Here is a 9,589-nt window from a genome sequence, read left to right on the forward strand (position 1 = left end):
CATCCTCAGCTCTACTATCCCAGAGACAGATAAAGCTGAGATACTTGTTGTACCCAACCTACTGACCCAGGAGAAAAGTCACCATCTTAAGATCCCCCACACATTAACCATTGGTGATGGTGGTATGATATCTTGTGTAAGACCAGGACGATTGTGTCTTGCTGTTCACACATCATAGTTGAACCACCAATTGGGAGTGATCCACATTTGTTGTCATTGTGTAGAAGCACAACATTTTAAGCTCCACTTAGAACTACCTAAGCTCGCGAGTGGTCCATTTATTGATAAGTGCATTATCTGAAAACCTGTAACTGCTAGATGGAAATGAAGATCATATCTTAGTCAGTGGCGTAAATATACCTTGATTCATGTCTAAAATCTGAGACACAAAATGGTTTTAAATATTTCCTCCCCAGTATATATATATATATATATTATATATATATATATATATATATATTATATATATATATATATATCCTCTTGGTCAATCTTTCCTCACTCATTCTCTCCATGTGCCCAAACCACTTCAAAACACCCTCTTCTGCTCTCTCAACCACGCTCTTTTTATTTCCACACATCTCTCTTACCCTTACGTTACTCACTCGATCAAACCACCTCACACCCACATTGTCCTCAAACATCTCATTTCCAGCACATCCATCCTCCTGCGCACAACTCTATCCATAGCCCACGCCTCGCAACCATACAACATTGTTGGAACCACTATTCCTTCATACATACCCATTTTTGCTCTCCGAGATAATGTTCTCGACTTCCACACATTCTTCAAGGCCCCAGAATTTTCGCCCCCTCCCCCACCCTATGATCCACTTCCGCTTCCATAGTTCCATCCGCTGCCAGATCCACTCCCAGATATCTAAAACACTTCACTTCCTCCAGTTTTTCTCCATTCAAACTCACCTCCCAATATTATACATATATATTATATTATATATTTATATATATATATATATATTATATATATATATATATATAAATAGAGTGGGAGGTGGGTTGATTAGAAAGGGTAGTGAGTGGTGGGATGAAGAAGTAAGAGTATTAGTGAAAGAGAAGAGAGAGGCATTTGGAAACGATTTTTGCAGGAAAAAAATGAAATTGAGTGGGAGATGTATAAAAGAAAGAGACAGGAGGTCAAGAGAAAGGTGCAAGAGGTGAAAAAAGGGCAAATGAGAGTTGGGGTGAGAGAGTATCATTAAATTTTAGGGAGAATAAAAAGATGTTCTGGAAGGAGGTAAATAAAGTGCGTAAGACAAGGGAGCAAATGGGAACTCAGTGAAGGGCGCAAATGGGGAGGTGATAACAAGTAGTGGTGATGTGAGAAGGAGATGGAGTGAGTATTTTGAAGGTTTGTTGAATGTGTTTGATGATAGAGTGGCAGATATAGGGTGTTTTGGTCGAGGTGGTGTGCAAAGTGAGAGGGTTAGGGAAAATGATTTGGTAAACAGAGAAGAGGTAGTGAAAGCTTTGCGGAAGATGAAAGCCGGCAAGGCAGCAGGTTTGGATGGTATTGCAGTGGAATTTATTAAAAAAGGGGGTGACTGTATTGTTGATGGTTGGTAAGGTTATTTAATGTATGTATGACTCATGGTGAGGTGCCTGAGGATTGGCGGAATGCGTGCATAGTGCCATTGTACAAAGGCAAAGGGGTATATATATATATATATATATAATATATATATATAATATTTTATTTTAATGAATGTAGGTTTGCGGCAGGGGTGTGTGATGTCTCCATGGTTGTTTAATTTGTTTATGGATGGGTTGTTAGGGAGGTGAATGCAAGAGTTTTGGAAAGAGGGGCAAGTATGAAGTCTGTTGGGAATGAGAGAGCTTGGGAAGTGAGGTCAGTTGTTGTTCGCTGATGATACAGCGTGGTGGCTGATTCATGTGAGAAACTGCAGAAGCTGGTGACTGAGTTTGGTAAAGTGTTTGGAAGAAGAAAGTTAAGAGTAAATATGAATAAGAGCAAGGTTATTAGGTACAGTAGGGTTGAGGGTCAAGTCAATTGGGAGGTGAGTTTGAATGGAGAAAAACTGGAGGAAGTGAAGTGTTTTAGATATCTGGGAGTGGATCTGGCAGCGGATGGAACCATGGAAGCGGAAGTGGATCATAGGGTGGGGGAGGGGGCGAAAATTCTGGGGGCCTTGAAGAATGTGTGGAAGTCGAGAACATTATCTCGGAAAGCAAAAATGGGTATGTTTGAAGGAATAGTGGTTCCAACAATGTTGTATGGTTGCGAGGCGTGGGCTATGGATAGAGTTGTGCGCAGGAGGATGGATGTGCTGGAAATGAGATGTTTGAGGACAATGTGTGGTGTGAGGTGGTTTGATCGAGTGAGTAACGTAAGGGTAAGAGAGAGGTGTGGAAATAAAAAGAGCGTGGTTGAGAGAGCAGAAGAGGGTGTTTTGAAGTGGTTTGGGCACATGGAGAGAATGAGTGAGGAAAGATTGACCAAGAGGATATATGTGTCGGAGGTGGAGGGAACGAGGAGAAGAGGGAGACCAAATTGGAGGTGGAAAGATGGAGTGAAAAAGATTTTGTGTGATCGGGGCCTGAACATGCAGGAGGGTGAAAGGAGGGCAAGGAATAGAGTGAATTGGAGCGATGTGGTATACCGGGGTTGACGTGCTGTCAGTGGATTGAATCAAGGCATGTGAAGCGTCTGGGGTAAACCATGGAAAGCTGTGTAGGTATGTATATTTGCGTGTGTGGACGTATGTGTATACTTGTGTATGGGGGGGGGTTGGGCCATTTCTTTCGTCTGTTTCCTTGCGCTACCTCGCAAACGAGTGGAGACAGCGACAAAGTAAAAAAAAAAAAAAAAAAAAAAAAGAAAAAAAAAAAAAAAAAAATATATATATATATATATATATATATATATATATATATATATATATATATATATATATATATATATATATGTCTTTGTGTGTATATATATGTATACATTGAGATGTATATATATGTATATGTGCTGTGTGTGGACGTGTATGTATACACATGTGTATGTGGGTGGGTTGGGCCATTCTTTCGTCTAGTTCCTTGCGCTACCTCGCTAACGCGGGAGACAGCGACAAAGCAAAATAAATAAATCGAATATATATATATATATATATATATATATATATATATATATATATATATATATATATATATATATATATATATATATATATACGTATATATATATATATATATATATATATATATATATATATATATATATATATATATATATATATATATATATATATATATATATATATATATATATATATATATATATATATATATATATCAACAAAACCCTACAATCCACTTTACAAGACAAACAAGAAATTCAGAAGTTTGGCTACATTGAATTTCATAATTTTGAATATTTTGATGAGAGAGAGAGAGAGAGAGAGAGAGAGAGAGAGAGAGAGAGAGAGAGAGAGAGAGAGAGAGAGAGAGAGGGGGGGGGGGTGAAAGGAAGGTCAAAAATTCATAGCACACAGGAAAGCTGCTCAGTCGTGGTTATCTCACATGTTTTCACTAACATCGAGAGTTAAGTAGTACAAATGCCATTTCAAAATGCTTGGGACTCTTCAATTTGTTCTTGTATGAAAACATACAACTGAACCAAGTCAGTCTTCTATATGGTTAAAACTACTAATGATATTAGAATAACATGCAAATTTATGATGGATGACTGAAAATGGGCCTTGATGGCTAGGCTAAGACCATTTATCGTTGTCCATGATAGCTAGTCTAAGATCATTTATCGTTGTCCATGATACAGTCTGGGCCCAGCCCGAGCTGTAGGGGATAGAAGACCTCCAAGATAACACTAGCCAGACTCTAAGAACATTTAAGATCATAAGAACATTATCCAGTTGTCTTTTACTTATCAGGAAATACGTTTGTATGCAACTCTTAGCTGATAAGAGATGTTTGATCTCTTATCACCCAGAACTCACCACGAGGAGGTGGTTGCATGTCGAGTTCCATAATTTTTTCCCGTTTTAAATAAATATTTTAATTTCCTCTTAAATAAAGGTCTTTCCCGTTTGAAGATATATAAAGACATTAATTACCTCTAAAACAAAGTTCTTATTGTGAGGTAGATAGTTGAGGAAGGGCACCTCATTTCCTGCCCTTCCTCTGGTTCCGTTGGCCCCCTCCTCTGGTACGCCTCCGGCGGACTGACCTCATCACCTTCTTCAGCTCACCAATAATAAGTGGCAGAGCTGGTCTCTCTGAGGGGTCGCTGTGGGTCGCTGTTTGGTAAAGATCCTGGAGGCTTTCCCGCACACCCTGCTTCCTGACCAGGATGGACACGTGCCTCATTAGATGCCCAAAAGAGAAGACGTCACTGGCTGGAGAGACCGGCTTGCGCTCCCTGACCTCAGGGGCCAACCACAGGTCAGGAACATTGTACTCAACGCAGCTTCCCTTCTTAACGCTCAAGCCGAAGTCGATGATGTGAAACTCTGGCTTCTCACCCATCGTCACCGTCACATTCTCGACCTTGACGTCATTATGGACAATGTTTTTCTTATGGATTTCCATCAGCCGACGAGCGACCATGATGGCGGACTCGACCAGTTCCTCGTCCGACCGACATGTTCTCATGTACTTATCATAAGGCTGGCCAGTGTGGCTTAAGATGATCAATGGGGGGTTGCGGCACACTGCTCGAAGTAGAGGGGCTCCTCCAGCCCCAGCCAGTCTCCTGTGAATGTCGGCTTCATCCATAAGACTTTTCGAACTCACTCCGTCCAGAAGGCTTTTGATGACGCAACACGATCCACGGAACAACACCGTTTCAATCTTGGCGTTGCCTCCCCGACCCACCTCTCTCATGACCACCAGGTCATTTACATCCTTCTGGGTCAACTTTACAACTGGAACGCTCATTTTGACTCCGGCCTGAGGTGCACTTACCAAATTTTCTTCTTGCCGGAGAGTGTGAGAGGAGATGTTGTCGGTACGGAATCCCATCCTCAAATGATTACACTTCTCTCGCCGCCGGCCTTATATACCCCTGGGTCGTGTGACGTCACATAACCAGATCTATCCAGATTAAATCCTATACAAATCCGGATATGTAGACGGATTCATTTAGTTTTGTTGCGATCATTATTTGATGAAATCTAAAGGTGTCGAAGAAATAGTCAAGATGGCCAATGGTGTTGAGAGTGTAGTGAAGATGGCTAAAGATGTTGAAGGATCTAAATAGTTTCGATATACCAATACTTTTTGAATCAATAAATCATCATAAATACTAAGACAAAAAACACTTTGACGAAAATTTAGCCATTTTCCAGCATCGAAATAAAAGGATATGAGGTAAATGGCATTTGGGAAATCATTGTTGAATAATAGTTACTTTCTGTGTGTGTGTGTGTGTGTGTGTGTGTGTGTGTGTGTGTACGGATAAACTTTAATGCTGGCCGGGGTGTACTGGTGATGCCTTTGACCTAAAATGTAAGTTCAAGCCCGTAGGCCGACCCTGCACGTAGCTTGAATCCTTTTGTGTTCACTATAATCTTCTTTACTACATCTCCTTTCCTTGATCCCTTTATCTTCACTATGCAAGGCTTATTATAATCTTCACTACAACCTCATCTTCATATGACCTTATCTTGACTAAGCTGGTTTCAAGGAAGGCTTTAGATTTAACCCGCTCACTCAAACAACGTACTTACACGGGGCCCCACGAGTGTAAAACTCCCTCCTAATACAGTGCAAATAGATGATTACACACACCTACACACCACCACCACCACTAACAATACACAGAGAAATAGCCTTTTCGGTTGGCTTTGGATCCGCCCTTGAACGTAGCTTGGAGGATTTGGGGGATCAGATCAATAAGGTTAAGTTCATTACTACCTCATATTCACTAACGTGTATCTTCACTACTAGCTTATTTTCACTAAATATATCTTCGCTATACCCTCTTCTTCACTACACCGTTATTTCTACCATACCATCATCATTGCACTCCCTGATGTTCATTAAAAGTAGTTCTTATCTTCACTACATAATCATTTTGAACAAACTTTACTCTTTAATAACCCTCATCTCTACTACATTCGTATCTTCACTACATTCGTATCTTCACTACAACCTATCTTGACAATATCCTTATCATCACTATACTCTTCTTCACTACACTCTCATCATTATCATTACTTCTTGATGTTCAATACAAAATTTTAACATATACATTTATCTTCACTACAGAATAATTTTCATTACACCTTAATCTTCATTACTCCTTGTTTCAGCTACATCCGTATCTTCCATTCATTCTTATATCTTATATTAGTTACATCTTTACAATATCTTTACATCTTCTCTGTTCCGTCTTCTGAAAAATTGAAAATGGGAGTAAAGGATTTCCGGCCTTCTGCTCCCTCCCCTTTTAGTCGCCTTGTACGACACGCAGGGAATACGAGGCAAGTATACTTTCTTCCCTATCCCCAGGGATAACAGCATCTGGTGTTCCCAGACGGTCACCCATCCAAGTACTAACCAGACCCAACGTTGCTTAACTTCCCTGATCGGACGATATATATATATATATATATATATATATATATATATATATATATATATATATATATATATATATATAAGACTGAAAACAATGAATTTCCCAAATAACAAAAATGGAAGCGCCGGGGTTTGAACCCGGGTCCTCTCGCATGCCAAGCGAGTGCTCTACCACTGAGCTACGCCCCCAAGAACATTTTTTTGGACTTAGTATTATATGAAGCACTGAGATTACCACGGCAAAATAGTGTTTGACCGACCGTTGCCGACTAGCCGGCAAAATAACCACAGTAAATCTCCATGTTGCTGTCGTGTTTTCCTCTCAATTTTCCACGAAGAAATGAGTTTTACTTTTTTATTGTCGTTGCAATAGACTGGAACTAAGCAATAGACTGGAACTAAGCAATAGACTGGAACTAAGCAATAGACTGGAACTAAGCTGACCTGGTATGAGGTCAGAGCCCTCATTATCATCCCTGCTAACTACCGGAAGCAGATTAAGTCGTTCCACAACCGATGTCCGGCCCATGTTAACTCTGATGTGCCCAGCAGTTGGAGGAGGATCGCCAGAAGCTTCTGGAAGATTTCAAGGACGTCTTGGTGGACCTGACCCTTTCAGATAAGGTCGAAAACCACAATTTATTGTGAAGATCTTCACTATAACGTTGGACAAAGATACTGAATGTTGCACACATGTGATGCGGACAAAATGAAAAAAGAAAAAGACCAAAATTATGTCTGGTGTGGGTCTCGAACCCACGACCTTGAGTGTGTCAGACTCACGCTCTACCACTGAGCTAACCAGACAATAGAAAATTCGTCTGTTTCTTCAATTTGAATTAATGAAAATCTTTGCGAGGCAGCGTTTAGAAAAGAGTGATGTCTTTGACGAAATTTACTTGCTTGGCTCCTTCTTCTGTTCCTCATTATCGAAAGTAAACATACTGAGGAATATATATATATATATATATATATATATATATATATATATATATATATATATATATATATATATATATATATATGTATATATATATATATATATATATATATATATATATATATATATATATATATATATATATATATATATATATGTATATATATATATATATATATATATATATATATATATATATATATATATATATATATATATATATATGTATGTACATATATTGAAAAGGATCGCAATTTTGCACGTGATCAAGTATATTCTTATGAGTCCACGGGGAAAATAAACACGATAAATTCCCAAGTGCACTTTCGTGTAAAACTCACATCATCAGGGGAGACACAAGAGAGAAATATAACAGCCAGTTGATATACAACGAAGAGACGTAGCTAGGACGCCATATGGTAAACATGTGATTGTCCAAGACAGACAACAAGCGTATCATAAACTTATTATGTGGACAAGAAGGTGAATTGTTTACACATTTTATCAACATTAAAGTTATCCAATTTGTATAGACCATCACAAATATTAAGATTATAATTCTTTGTGTATTCAGTAATAGAAGATTCAATGATATTTCTCGTGGTACTTGAGTTAGAGTTAATAACTGAGATGGCATTATTAACTCTAATTCCAGTACCACGAGAAATATCATTGAATCTTCTATTATTAAATACACAAAGAATTATAAACCTTGAGGAAGCAACATGGCGGTCAAAAATAAGCTGCAGGAATGAAGTTTATGAATGGAATATCAGTGAGACGATCCAAATGACGAATGAATGAGAGCGTAGTCAACATACAATATAAAAGGACATATTATGAATGGCAACCAGGCAAGTAACGGCCCAACTGAATGGAAGGATTTAAAAGTTCGCGTTATATGACGAATTTTGATAGATTATCCAAATTTCCATTCCAGTTATGAAACTTAATGGTTGTGTTCAGTTCTAGAGACAAAGTTTAAAGGTTTGTGTTTCAGAGATGAACCACAAAGGATATCGTTAAATTAACTGACATTAAAATTTGTCAATTAAGTGAATCATTTTGTACAATAGCTGTAATTTGACAGAGTTAAAAGTTCGCAATTTCATTACAATTCTAATTCAAAAGTTTGAGATTCCACGATGGTTTGCACAAGCTTAACGTACATTTAAGTTTTGTGTTTATATGACGTATCTTAAAGGACTCTGGTAAAATAACGCAGCTGGAAGGTTTACGTTCAAATGACGGTGTTTAAATGTTTATTGATGAATGGTAGATTTAAATGGATAGATTTTAAGTTCGCGTTTTCATGAGCGACTTTAAACCTTGTGGTTGAATGTCACAGTTTAAATGTTGGTATGTACAATGTTGACCAGATGGCGGTAGTGTGTAGACACAGCCATACCAGGTCGTATTTATCATCATTAAAGTCACCTTCCTTACTTACTTATGGCGGCGATGAAATTCACTGGTTCTTGATTGTGCACCAATTAACCTATCAGATAATGGTACAATGTTTGCCTGGTGTTGCATATATCACGTCTGTTGTTGAAACACAAGAATGCCAGGTGACTTTGGGAGTGGATGATAATGTAAAGATCAATATAAATGTGGGAAATCTTGAACCGCCATCACCAGACACAACACATGTTTGGATCTGGCGGGGGGAGGGACTTGCCTGTGACGTCACGATGCCCCGCCTCCAGCCTGGCGCCGCTCTGTGTGTGTGTGTGTGTGTGTGTGTGTGTGTGTAGCCCCTGGGTTCATGTTGGCCACAGCCACCCACCGGCCGGTGGTCAGGTCAGTGGGGTGTGTGTGTGTGTGTGTGTGTGTAGCCCCTGGGTTCATGTTGGCCACAGCCACCCACCGGCCGGTGGTCAGGTCAGTGGGCGGTGTGTGTGTGTGTGTGTGTGTGTGTGTAGCCCCTGGGTTCATGTTGGCCACAGCCACCCACCGGCCGGTGGTCAGGTCAGTGGGCGGTGTGTGTGTGTGTGTGTGTGTGTGTGTGTGTAGCCCCTGGGTTCATGTTGGCCACAGCCACCCACCGGCCGGTGGTCAGGTCAGTGGGCGGTGTGTGTG

The 9,589-nt window shown here is 39.5% G+C and overlaps 1 non-coding gene across 1 annotated transcript; it reads right to left on the bottom strand.

Annotated features, from left to right (window-relative positions):
- Positions 1–7,302: 7,302 nt before the first annotated feature.
- On the bottom strand, positions 7,303–7,374 carry TRNAV-GAC (transfer RNA valine (anticodon GAC)). The gene has a single exon. It is a non-coding gene; the product is annotated as a tRNA-Val (tRNA).
- Positions 7,375–9,589: the final 2,215 nt, after the last annotated feature.

Source organism: Panulirus ornatus, chromosome 12 (assembly GCF_036320965.1).
Source record: "Panulirus ornatus isolate Po-2019 chromosome 12, ASM3632096v1, whole genome shotgun sequence".
Taxonomy (NCBI): domain Eukaryota; kingdom Metazoa; phylum Arthropoda; class Malacostraca; order Decapoda; family Palinuridae; genus Panulirus; species Panulirus ornatus.